The sequence below is a fragment of the Oryctolagus cuniculus genome, chromosome 13 (assembly GCF_051225735.1).
Source record: "Oryctolagus cuniculus isolate XC-2025 breed Fujian yellow rabbit chromosome 13, ASM5122573v1, whole genome shotgun sequence".
Classification (NCBI taxonomy): Eukaryota; Metazoa; Chordata; class Mammalia; order Lagomorpha; family Leporidae; genus Oryctolagus; species Oryctolagus cuniculus.
The window spans coordinates 63,802,407-63,814,652 of NC_142879.1; the positions used below are offsets into that span (position 1 = coordinate 63,802,407).

At 41.6% G+C, this 12,246-nt stretch overlaps 1 protein-coding gene and 1 pseudogene across 5 annotated transcripts in view; one reads left to right on the forward strand and one right to left on the reverse strand.

Annotated features, from left to right (window-relative positions):
- The window catches only part of AKT3 (AKT serine/threonine kinase 3), a 308,783-nt gene that overhangs the window by 124,406 nt on the left and 172,131 nt on the right, over positions 1-12,246 (reverse strand). The gene's annotated exons all lie outside the window — the stretch shown is intronic.
- Positions 46-533, forward strand: LOC108178177 (cytochrome c oxidase subunit 4 isoform 1, mitochondrial pseudogene; annotated as a pseudogene).

A 12,246-nucleotide genomic window follows, 5' to 3' on the forward strand; every position in this document is an offset into this window, starting at 1 on the left:
CAGCAGGCAGGGTCACAGCAGTGGAGGATGTTGGCCACAGGGTATTTAGCCTAACTGGTAAGCGGGCAATTTCCGCCTCAGTGTGTGTGCAGGTATGGGAAGTGTTGTGAAGAGTGAGGACTGTGCTCTCCCAAGCTATGTGGATCGGTGTGACTACCCCTTGCCTGACGTGGCCCATGTAAAGCAACCATCTGCCAGCCAGAAGGCCTTGAAAGAGGAGAAGGCCCCCTGGAGCAGCCTCACCAGGGATGAGGAGGTCAAGTTGTATAGCATTCAGCTCAACGAGAGCTTTGCTGAGATGAACAGGGGCAAGAACAACTGGAAGACAGTGGTGGGTACAGCCCTGTTCTCCATCAGCTTCACTGCACTTGTTCTCATCTAGGAGAAGCACTACGTGTACGGCCCCATCCCACACACCTTTGACAAAGAGTGGGGTGGCCATGAAGACCAAGAAGATGCTCAACGTGAAGGTCAGCCCCATCCAGGGCTTCTCTGCCAAGTGAGACTAAAACAAGAACGAGTGGAGGAAGTAAGAACTCGCTGCTGCAGAACTGAGCCTTCCTGGGTGCTGTCGCTTCTTGCAACGCCGGGTATTTACTGGAAACCCCTATGTCCTAATAAATGACTAGTTTATGTGGAAAAACAAAGTGTCTTCTTGTTGCTTCTATGTTTTAATGAATGAAGATATAAAGCGGGTTTAATTCCATGGGCACATGCCAGCAGCCGCAGTGGTAAACACGCCTCGTCTGCTTCCTTGCAGTTGGTGGTAGGAGTTCCAGAGCCTGGCGGCAGGCTAGCAAAAAACTGGGCAAGGTCCATGGTGAACAAGGAGCTTCCTTCTTTAAACTGCCCCAGGGAGACTCCATCATGGCTCTGAGACAGCTCGGCCCACATTAGAAAAAGACAGTTATCATTTCAGTCTGATATTTTCCTGGAAACTCCTGCAGTCAGCTATAGGCCGAAATGCTTGTCTACAACAAAGGACCAGCCCTCTGAGACCCACGAGAAGGACTATGGGCATGTACCCTGGGGCCCAGACTTCTGATGAGACTGTCTGAATAACTTTTTTTTTGACAGGCAGAGTGGACAGTGAGAGAGAGACAGAGAGAAAGGTCTTCCTTTGCCGTTGGTTCACCCTCCAATGGCTGCCGCACCATGCTGATCCGATGGCAGGAGCCAGTTGCTTCTCCTGGTCTCCCATGCCTCTGTAGCTATATGAGCTCCTTCCCTGAGACAGAGGAGGAGGTATTTTGGAGCATGAACCCTTGCTTCCTTTTGCTTGGCCATGCAAATATAATTTTTGCAAAAGACTGGTATATCCCAGTTTGGATTGCAGGATGCTTGAGATGATGAGCTCTGACGAAACTCACATTATCATTTCCTGAATCTGTTGGCTTCTCAACGAGAGCTTTGGAAAGCTTTGCTCAGGCAAGTGGTATGATTTAAAAGTTATAGGCCGGCGCTGTGCCTCACTAGGCTAATCCTCTGCCTTGCGGCGCTGGCACACCGGGTTCTAGTCCCGGTAGGGGCGCCGGATTCTGTCCGGGTTGCCCCTCTTCCAGGCCAGCTCTCTGCTCTGGCCAGGGAGTGCAGTGGAGGATGGCCCAAGTCCTTGGGCCCTGCACCCACATGGGAGACCAGGAGGAAGCACCTGGCTCCTAGCTTCGGATCGGTGCAGCGCGCCGGCCATAGCAGCCATTTGGGGGTAAACCAACAGAAAAAGGAAGACCTTTCTCTCTCTCTCTCTCTCTCTCTCTCTCTCTCATTGTCTAACTCTGCCTGTCAAAAAAAAAAAAAAAAGAATTTAAAGTGGGGCTGGCGTTGTGGCATAGATGAATGAGCTGTGGCATGCATTGCCAGAATCCCAAATGGGCACTGGTTTGTGTCCCGGCTGCTCCACTTCCAATCCAGCTCCCTGCTAATGCTCCTGGGGAAGCTGCAGAGAATGGCCAAAGTCTCTGGGCCCCTACCACCCAAATGGAAGATGTGGAAGAAGCTCCTGGTTTCAGCCTGGCCCAGTTTTGGCTGCTGTAGCCTTCTCAGGAGTGAGCCAGCAGACGGAAGCTCTGTGTCTTTCCTTCTGTTTGTAATGTTATACCTTTCAAATAAATAAATATTTAACAAATGAAAGAATTTAAAGCGGGGATCGGCACTGTAGAGTAGCTGGTTAAGCCATGCCTAAGGCCAGAATCTTCTATAGGTGCCAGTTCAGTCCTGGCTGCTCCCCTTCCAATTCAGCTCCCTGCTACTGCACCTGGAAAAGCTGCAGAGGATGGCCCAAATGCTTCAGCCTCTGCCATTCATGTGGGAGACCTGGATGAAGCTTATAGCTTCAGCTTGGCCCAGTCCAGCTGTTTTGGCCATTTGGGTAATGAACTCTGCCTTTCAAATAATTTTTTAAAATGTATTTGTTTATTTGAGAAGCAGAGAGCGGGAGAGAGAGAGAGAGAGGGAGAGAGGAAGAGGGAGAGAGGGAGAGAGGGAGAGAGAGAGAGAGGGAGAGAGGGAGAGAGAGAGAGAGGGAGAGAGGGAGAGAGGGAGAGAGGGAGAGAGGGAGAGACATGTCTTCCATCCACTGGTTCACTCCTCAAATGGCTGCAACAGCCAAAACTGGGCTGACCTAAAGCCAGGAGCTTCTTCTGAGTCTCCCATGTAGGTGCAGAGGCCCAAGGATTTGGGTCATTTTCTACTGCTTTCCCAGGCGATAGCAGAGAGTTAGTTCAGAAGTGTAGTGCTGGGGCTTGAACCAGTGCCCATATGGGATGCTGGCACTGCAGGTGGCAGCTTTACCTGTTGCATCACAGTACCATCCCCAATCATCTTTTTTTAAAAAAGAAATTAAAGTAATATTAGAGCAGGATTATATATTTTCCCCAGACATATGAGTGCAAGAAAACAAAGAATTAGATTTAGGCAAGGCCGTCTTTAAGTTTGTCAAAGTAAGAAAGTGGAATAGAATAGAGGAAGCAAAGCAAGGGAGTGATTATAAAAAATTAATTTGTTAAGTATCTTAAAGATTTTATTTATTTATCAACAAATGAATTTAAAACGGGCATGTAAGGAAGTGGCAATTTGGTGCTATGTAAAGGAAACCTGTTTAAGTGAAATGGACACTATGAGAAACAGTGACTTGATCAGCATAGCCCTGACTGTTAATGAACAACTTAATACATTATCCCTCTTAGTAGTTTTTTTTGTCTGTTCTACTTAATATGACCGGTTTAATTCTGTAATTAATACACAGTTATTCTTAAGTGTTGAAATTTAACTGAAATGTGATCCCTGTTAAACATAAGAGTGGGAATAAGAGAGGGAAGAGATGTATAATTTGGGACATGCTCAAGCTGACTTGCCCCAAATGGTAGAGTTAGAAACATACCAGAGGACTCCAATTTAATCCCATCAAGGTGGCATGTACCAATGCCATCTCACTAGTCCAAGTGATCAATTTCAGTTCACAATTGATCACATTGATAGGTCTAAGAGTCAAAGGGAGCACATAAACAAGTCTAGTACCTGCTAATACTAACCGATAGAATAAATAAAGGGGAGAGTGATCCAACATGGAAAGCGAGATACTCAGCAGACTCATAGAATGGCGGATGTCCTAAACAGCACTCTGGCCTCAGAATCAGCCCTAAAGGTATGCGGATCTGGCTGAAAAGCCCATGAGAGTATTTCAGGTATGGAAAGCCAAGACACACTGGCAAAAAAAAAAAAAAAAAAAAAAAAAAAAAAACCCTAAATGAAAGATCTCTGTGAGTGAGATCCCAGTGGAAAGAACAGGTCTTCAAAGAAGGAGGTACCTTTCTCTGAAGGGAGGAGAGAACCTCCACTTTGACTATGACCTTGTCTAAACAAGATAAGAGTCGGAGAACTCAGAAGGCTTCCATAGCCTTGGAAACTCATGACTGGTGCAGAGGGAGATTACTGATGCCATAAACAGGAGTGTCAATTTGTAAAGTCAACAACAGGAGTCACTGTGCACTTACTCCTCATGTAGGATCTCTGTCCTTAATGTGCTGTACATTGAGATTTAATGCTATAACGAGTACTCAAACAGTATATTTCACTTTGTGTTTCTATGGGGGTGCAAACTGTTGAAATCTTTACTTAATGTATACTAAACTGATCTTCTGTAAAAAAAAAAAGAAGAAATTATCAATTCCCAACTTGACTCTCACTGGGATTAAACATGACAATAGGTCTGATCTGATTTCATCATCATTTTAAAAATCATCTATTATTTTTCACTTTATGTTTCTGTGTGGGAGCAAACTGTTGAAATCTTTACTTAATGTATGCTAAACTGATCTTCTGTATATAAAGAGAATCGAAAATGAATCCTCATGTGAATGGAAGGGGAGAGGGAGTGGGAAAGGGGAGGGTTGCGGGTGGGAGGGACGTTATGGGGGGGAAGCCATTGTAATCCATAAGCCGTACTTTGGAAATTTATATTCATTAAATAAAAGTTAAAAAAATTAATGAAAAATAGAATCATCAGATCATAAAATTTCATAGTCAAACTTTGTATAGCAATGTTACACATTTTTTTGAAATGTGAAAGTTAAAAATAACAAATATGTGGGTTTGTATTATCAGAAATACAAAATTTTTAAAATATCAGAGATATTAATCTAACATACACCAGAGCACCACCTAATTTCTTACAATTTACTCTGCTCAGTCATCCAATTCTCCTTGCAGCCCACTGCTCCTTCGCACCTCCTTCTTTTCAAAGCTGCTATTAAACCCAGCCAGTAGTTTACTACACAGTCCTGTGGTGCTTAGTGTCTGTTAATTTGATCTCCCAGCTCAATCACTTAAAGGCTACAAGTAATTCTTCCCGTGGCACCTAAGACCCTGACAGCACCTGAGTGCTCACAGTAAATACTTACTGGTTGAGTCATTGACTGAGTGGCTTTTAACGTAAAGAATACAAGACACTGACTTAAAATAGGGGCAAGCCTAATAGAAATGCTAAGAATGAACTGAAGAGTGTGGGGAAACAGGAAGGAGGAGCAGAGGAGGAAAAGTAAACGCTCAAGCAAAGATTTACCTGTTTCAGTTTTACTTAAGGTTCCTACTGTGGTAGCACCGAAACAATCAAGATACAGACTTTGAAAGCAGAATATCAGGTTCAAATCCAGGGTCTCTCGGGCACTGTCAGCTGTGTGATGCTAGTCAAGTTACTCTGACTCTCTAATCCCTCAGGATCCCAATCTTTTCATTAGGAGTTAAAGCATAATTTTAAAGAAAGCATTTCAATACTATACCTAGATGAAGTTTAAGTACTGTAATTTCAGTAACTTCAAAACAACAGAATTTTAAAAGCTACTTAAGATACTATATGATCATATTCCAACTGATTATCAACTGCTGTAATTTATTAGGCTGTTAATAATGTTAATAAAAACACAACTTTAAATATAATTCTCAGTCCACTGGAAAAAAACTGTCCAGAAAGGAATAAAATGTATATGTATATATGGAATATGTTAAAAATATTAGTGATCTACATATTTACACACAACTTGACATGTTAACTGAATTTGCTAAGTACTCACAGACTCAACAACATATACTAAATGTCAATTATGAGCCAAGCACAATAAAAATTCTGGGTACACAAATGAGTAAGAAATGCTAAGAGCTCACAGTACGTATCATACTCTATTATTAAATTCTTAATTTTTATATAAACATATAAAACTATTAAATTCTCCACGTGTAAATGTGAAGTAATATTTCACTAATACTATAAAGGCTTAAACAGGTCCTTGTGAAGCCTCCAATCCATGTAATAATGTAATTACAGATAAGTAGAGTAATAGAAATAAAAAGTATTTTGTAGATCTCAATATGAAACACTCTACAAATGCATCCAGTTCCCAAACTTACACCCATTAACTGAAACTATAGAAGAAAGAAGTGACAACCAAGGTATTCAAGGGCTAGCTGTGTCACCACCAAGAGAAGTGAATACTCTACCACAATGTCTTGGGATTTGCTAAGAAACACGGTGAGTACAGCTTATTATGCTGTACATAACACATGTAATTTAAAAAGCTGAACCTAAATTCAAAACAGCTGAAACTTGAGAAGAAATGATCCAGTAAGCAGAAAAACAATGGGTTCCTCCATGTTAGGCCATGATAAGGAATCATGAATGCACCATACAGTTCTCTGTAAAATGAAGAAAATACAACACCAAAGTTGTAAGTGTGCATATCACACTGGCTCATCACTTGAAAAGTTTAAAGAGGACTAATTCTTAAAGCAAATTCTTAAAGGGGATGGCAGTTAAAAAATGGATTAGCCAATACTTTAGAGGAATATTTTGCTTTTTTCTAGTTATATAAAGATTCTCAAATCAATCCATGACAATCTAAAAAAGAAATGAAAACTCTGGATAGAGAGTCTAAAGAGCTATTAACTTGTGGCCAGTGCTGTGGCGCAATGGGTTAAGATGCGGCCTGCTGTGCCAGCATCCCCTATAGGCACCGGTTTGAGTCCTGGTGCTCCACTTCCAGTGCAGCTCCCTGCTAATGCACCTGGGAAAGTAGCAGATGGCCCAACTCCTTGGGCCCCTGCATCTACATGGGTTAGCCAGAAGAAGTTCCTGGCTTCTGCCTGGCCCAGCCCCAGCTGTGCGGAAATTTGAAGAGTGAACCAGCATATGGAAGAAATCTCTTCCCTTGTTAATTCTGACTTATAAATAAATAAAATAGATCTTTTTAAAAAAGCTATTAACAAATGACTATGATTTCTGGAATCATTTAATAAGCATCAATAAATGAAGTGGTTTTATACAAAATGCCAGATATGTAGTCCTGACACTTATTTTATATAGTTAACACTAGTTTAACTCTGCCGAGCAACTTGAACTAAAAGCTGTATTTCGAACACTCTGCTTACTTTATACCATTTCAAACCACAGATGACAAAGTCTGTCCAATGCTGTAATTACTCTGCAAACTTAAAAGCCAATGCCAGAACAAAAAAATGTATCCCTCACAAAAAACTTTCTGTGCAGGTTTTATTAAAAAAAAAAAAACTGAAGATTTTATTTCAATCTTTTAAACTCATTAAATACTAATTTTATTCTTTTAAAAATAAATCATACTAACTCGATGTGAGAATCAGTCATAATGATTCCATTTAGAATTGAATCACATAATGAAATTCCAACCGTGAGTTATAATGATCATAAATCAAGTTTACTTTGAAGCCGCTAAATATAACACTACTTCTTGAATATAGTCTTTCAAAAGTACAAGTATTTCTTTCTTTTGTTGACTGTTTTCACTATTTGGGAGCAAAAACACAGTGCCCAATTTAGACTCAAATCACTGGGGCTGGCACTGTGGCGTAGTAAGTTAAGCCTCTACCTGTGAGGCCAACACCCCACATGGACACAGGTTTGAGTCCCAGGTGCTCCTTTTCTGATCCAGCTCCCTGCTGATGGCTTGTGAAAGCAGCAGAATATGGCCCAAGTGCTTGGGACCCTGTACTGGGGTGGGAGACCTAGAGGAAACTTCTGGCTCCTGGCTTCAGATTGGTCCAATTCTGGCCATTATGGCCATTTGGGGAATGAACCAGTGGATCGAAGATAGCTCTCTCTCTGTAAATCTCTCAAATAAATCTTAAAAAAAAAAAAAAAAGACTCAGTACACCAACCTTAAAGAGATTAATTTAATCCATTGAGTGATGAGTGCCTTACATGAGGCTTGTGCCCTGGCAGAGAAATCCAGGGAGGATACATCTGCTCAGTGATCAACATGTAGAACACACCACGCTCTCTGAGTGGTTCATATATGTTGCTCACTAATTCCAAAGAACAAACCCAAGAAGTGTTATTTTATTATCCTCTACTTTATAAATGAATAGAAAGGAATCAGGAAACCTAAATAACTTGCTGAAGACACATAGTGTGCAGTGACTGAATAAGGATTTACTTCAGGTCCATCTGAATCCAATTCACATGCTCTTCTGAAGAGAATATACTGCTGGGAGAACAGCCTTACAAATTCAGCAATTGCCTGTCAAAGCAGTGGAACTGCCTGTTCACCATTCCACATCTTCCCCAAACCTTCTCCCATCAGTGACACCTGCTCTCTGATGAGGAAATCCAGGACAACTTTCAAGATTGACAGGAGAGGAGGCCCCCACCACGACTGCTCCTGCTCTGACCCCAGCGTAAGGACACACAGCGATGATGATTATCTCCTGGCAGGATCCTGGTTCTTGGCCCTTCTTGTTTCTCCAAGGAGGCATGTAGCAAGCAGGTGGCTCAGAATGGGGAACGGAAGGGAAGAAGGTAAAAGGACAGCAGAAAGGAAGGTGACCTAACTTCTGGTTCCTTTCACTGCTGGGCCTCTCGCCTGACATTACCAATGCAGTTAGTTATAACAAGAATGTTCCAATACTAACCGGCATCACTGCAGCTCTGCATTTCTACTTATTTTGTCTGAATTATTTACACTGTCCAAAATCAATCTATCTTACTCCACATAAGGAAATAAGAGAGAAAACCTAAGTTCTTAAAATGTATTTCATAATATAAAGAATTTGGTAAGTGAAAGGCGTAAGACCAGGTTAATAACATTATATAGTCCACAGAAGATGTTTTAGATTTTATGATCCATATTCCAAATTCTGATCTTTTAATTACCATAATACCATGTCGGTATTAACATGGGATACTATCTGTGGATTTAAACTGAACTTAAATCATGACACGTGTATGTGAACTTCTCCTAATCCATTTTCTTTAATGAATATAGTTACCACAGACACCACCATTTACCAAAAGTGCACTGCCACAGCCAGCATCTCTCTGCCTCATTTGTCTACCAGATACTGCCTCTAATTAAACACACACCTCAATACTCTTAGGGCCCTGCACTGTGGCATAGTGGGTAAAGCCACTGTCTGTGACACTGACATCCCGTAGGGTTGCCTGTTCAAATCTCAGCTGCTCCAGCTCTGATTCAGCTCCCTGCCAATGGGAAAAGCAGTAGAAGATGGCCCAGTACATGAGCCCCCGCAGCCACATATGAAGACCCAGAAGAAGCTCCTAGATTCTGGCTTTTGGCCTAGCCCAGCCCCAGCTGTTACAGGAACTTGGGAAGTGAACCAGGACGGAAGGTCTCTCTCTCCTCCCCACACCTCTACCCATAACTCTGCCTTTTAAATACATAAAACAAACCTTTTTTTAAAAAAAAGTATTTTAAACAACTGTTCTTTGCAGACCCTCTGCATACTTGAAATTCTGAATGATAAAACACTTTGGTCACTTCAAGACAATAATATGGATACAAAAATGACGTGGGATTTACTAACAGACACAAGAGGTATGCATATTTGCATGAACTCAAAGTATTTGATTACGGAAGCTAGTTTATAGCTTTTTAAAATACCTTAGACTATTTTTTTTTAAATTATTTATTTGAAAGGCAGAGTGGCAGACAGCGGTAGAGACAGAGATCTTATCTTATATCCACTGATTCACTTCCTAAGCTGCCCACAGCAGCCAGGGATGTGCGAGACCAATGCCAAGAACCAAGAATTCCAATCGGGTCCCCCACATGGGTGGCAAGAACCCAAGCACCTGGGCCATCATCCAGTGCCACCCAGGCACATTTGTAGGAAGTTGGATGGGAAACACAGAGTACACAGGACTTAAACCAGGCACTCCAATATGGGTGTGGGCATCCCAAGCAGCTGTTGTGATACAATGCTCACCCCAATTTTTTGCTTTTGCTTTCTTTGCAATATATTAGTAAAGGGCTTTAAAAGTTTTGTGATGAAATGCAAATAACAAAATTTACACTTTTAAACATGTTTAAGTGTACAGTTTTATGACACTAAAAATTTACATTGCTTTATAGGCAAGTTGGTTTTTAAATATTTAAAAATATTTCTTTACTTACTTTATTATACAAATCATTCATATTTAATATAGAAAAACCCACACCTAAATATAGGCAAAACAAAAATGTCCATAATCCCACCACATGGGTATAAACTTTTTAAGATTTTCTTTATTCATCTGAGAGGAAGAGTTACAGACAAAGAGACGGAGACACAGAGAGAAAGGTCTCACATCCATGGTTCACGCCCCAAATGCCTCAACAGCCAGAATTGGGCCAATCTGAAGCCAGGAGCTTCTTCTGGGTCTCCCACGCAGGTGCAGGGGCCCCAGCACCTAGGCCATTTTTACTGCTTTCCCAGGCCATAGCAGAGAGCTGGATCAGAAGAGGAGCAGCTGAGACACAAACTGCCACCCATATGGGCTGCCAGCACCACAGGTGGAGGCTTAAGTCTATTACGTCCCAGCACTGTTTAAGTTTTAATGTACACTTTTTCAGCCCTTTTCTAAGTATTATTTGAAGAAAAAAAATGAGAGCATAACTGACTGCATCCTCAATGCTTTGTTCACTGAATATGTTGTTGGTAGTTTCTATTTCAATAAAAATCACATCATCACACTTAATGGTGGCATGAAACTCTACTACACTCCCATACCAGTGTAAGCTATCCATATGTAATCATAATTCACAAAGTAAACAGAAGTGAATTATCCAGATATGTACAGCATGATACTTGATTACATAATGTGCTAAAATCTGAAAAATAACCACAGACATTACTTTGTTCTAATTAAATAAGATAAACTAATTCATGTTTAAAGTATTACGAAGCTGAGATTTGATAACAAAATTTTTAAACGCTCTGACAAGAATACAAATTAAACTGAAAGCTCCCTGAGGACAACACCCATACTATTTGGTGACTCAAGTTAAACTTCAGAATATTGCAGTGGGCAGTGAGCAGGAAAGAATCTGTTTATATCTAATCTAATTCATAACTTAAAATGCCTCAGTCTCCATTAGTATCACTGGGGCAATTTCTACTCATTTATCTTCAAAGTTGCACGTGAGAATAAAATAAACACTGCACACAAAGACCATGAGTCAGAGCCAGAGTCCATCTTTAAAACACCTGCACTGAAGGATGCCTCCCCTTCCAACTGTCTCTGTTCCTCTCCCACATTACATGAACACATCACTCAAAATCATGACCTGTAAGACTGGTCTTTGGTCACCCATCCCTTCGTCAACTAACCAAACCATCACTTCTGTCTTGAAATCTTCTCACCAAATCTTTCTTCTCGTTTTTCTTTGCTGCATTTGATGCTCTTGGCTCCCTGCTCCTCGAGTCACCCCCCCGCCTCCCGCATCCCATGACACTGACTTGCCTGGTGCTGCTATCATCTCTGACCATTCATTAGTCTTTCTCATTCCCTTAGGCGCAAACCTTTGTGCTATGCTTGTATTTCATAACTCTGCTGTCAGTAAACTAAGATATTCATTGAACAAAGTATGTGTTTACCATGCACTTCCTGTACACCAGGAAGTAACCAAGGCATGTAGGATACATCAGTGAATAAAACAAAGTCCCTATTTTTTGTAAAGCTTGTATTTTATTGAGGGGATGAGCAGTGAAGCAAAAAACAAGGAAATATTAATTAAAAACACAGTAACTACCTGTAAGTACTATGAAGAAAGTTTAGGCAGAGCAACTTAGAGTAGCAAGGAAGTGGCACTATCTTAGAAGTAACAGTTATAAAGGGTGTTTCTTAATCAACTGACAGACCTCCCATCTGTGGGAGGAGTGATCAGGAAGTACAATGGCCCACAGTAGGCAGGTGCCTATAGACATGTTTGAGAAAAAGTCCAGTGTGATTGGAGTCCAGTTAGGAAAATGGTAAGGGATGAGAACAAAACCATCCTAAATGAGCGAGTGGGTAAAGACCTCAAATTTAATCCTAGGGAGACGCTCCTCCAGTCCCAGCTCTTCTGATCAAGCTCTATCCCCTATGGCAAAACTGACATCTCTCCTTTGATGTCCCATTATTACCTCACTCAACACATCAACATATCCCAAAAGGGTTTTTTGGTGTTTTTTTTGTTTGTTTTTTTTTTTTTTTTGTTTGTTTGTTTGTTTTGTTTTTGACAGGCAGAGTGGACAGTGAGAGAGAGAGACAGAGAGAAAGGTCTTCCTTTACCATTGGTTCACCCTCTAATGGCCGCCCCAGTCGGCGCGCTGCGGCCGGTGCACCGCGCTGATCTGAAGGCAGGAGCCAGGTGCTCCTCCTGGTCTCCCATGGGGTGCAGGGCCCAAGGACTTGGGCCATCCTCCACTGCACTCCCGGGCCACAGCAGAGAGCTGGCCTGGAAG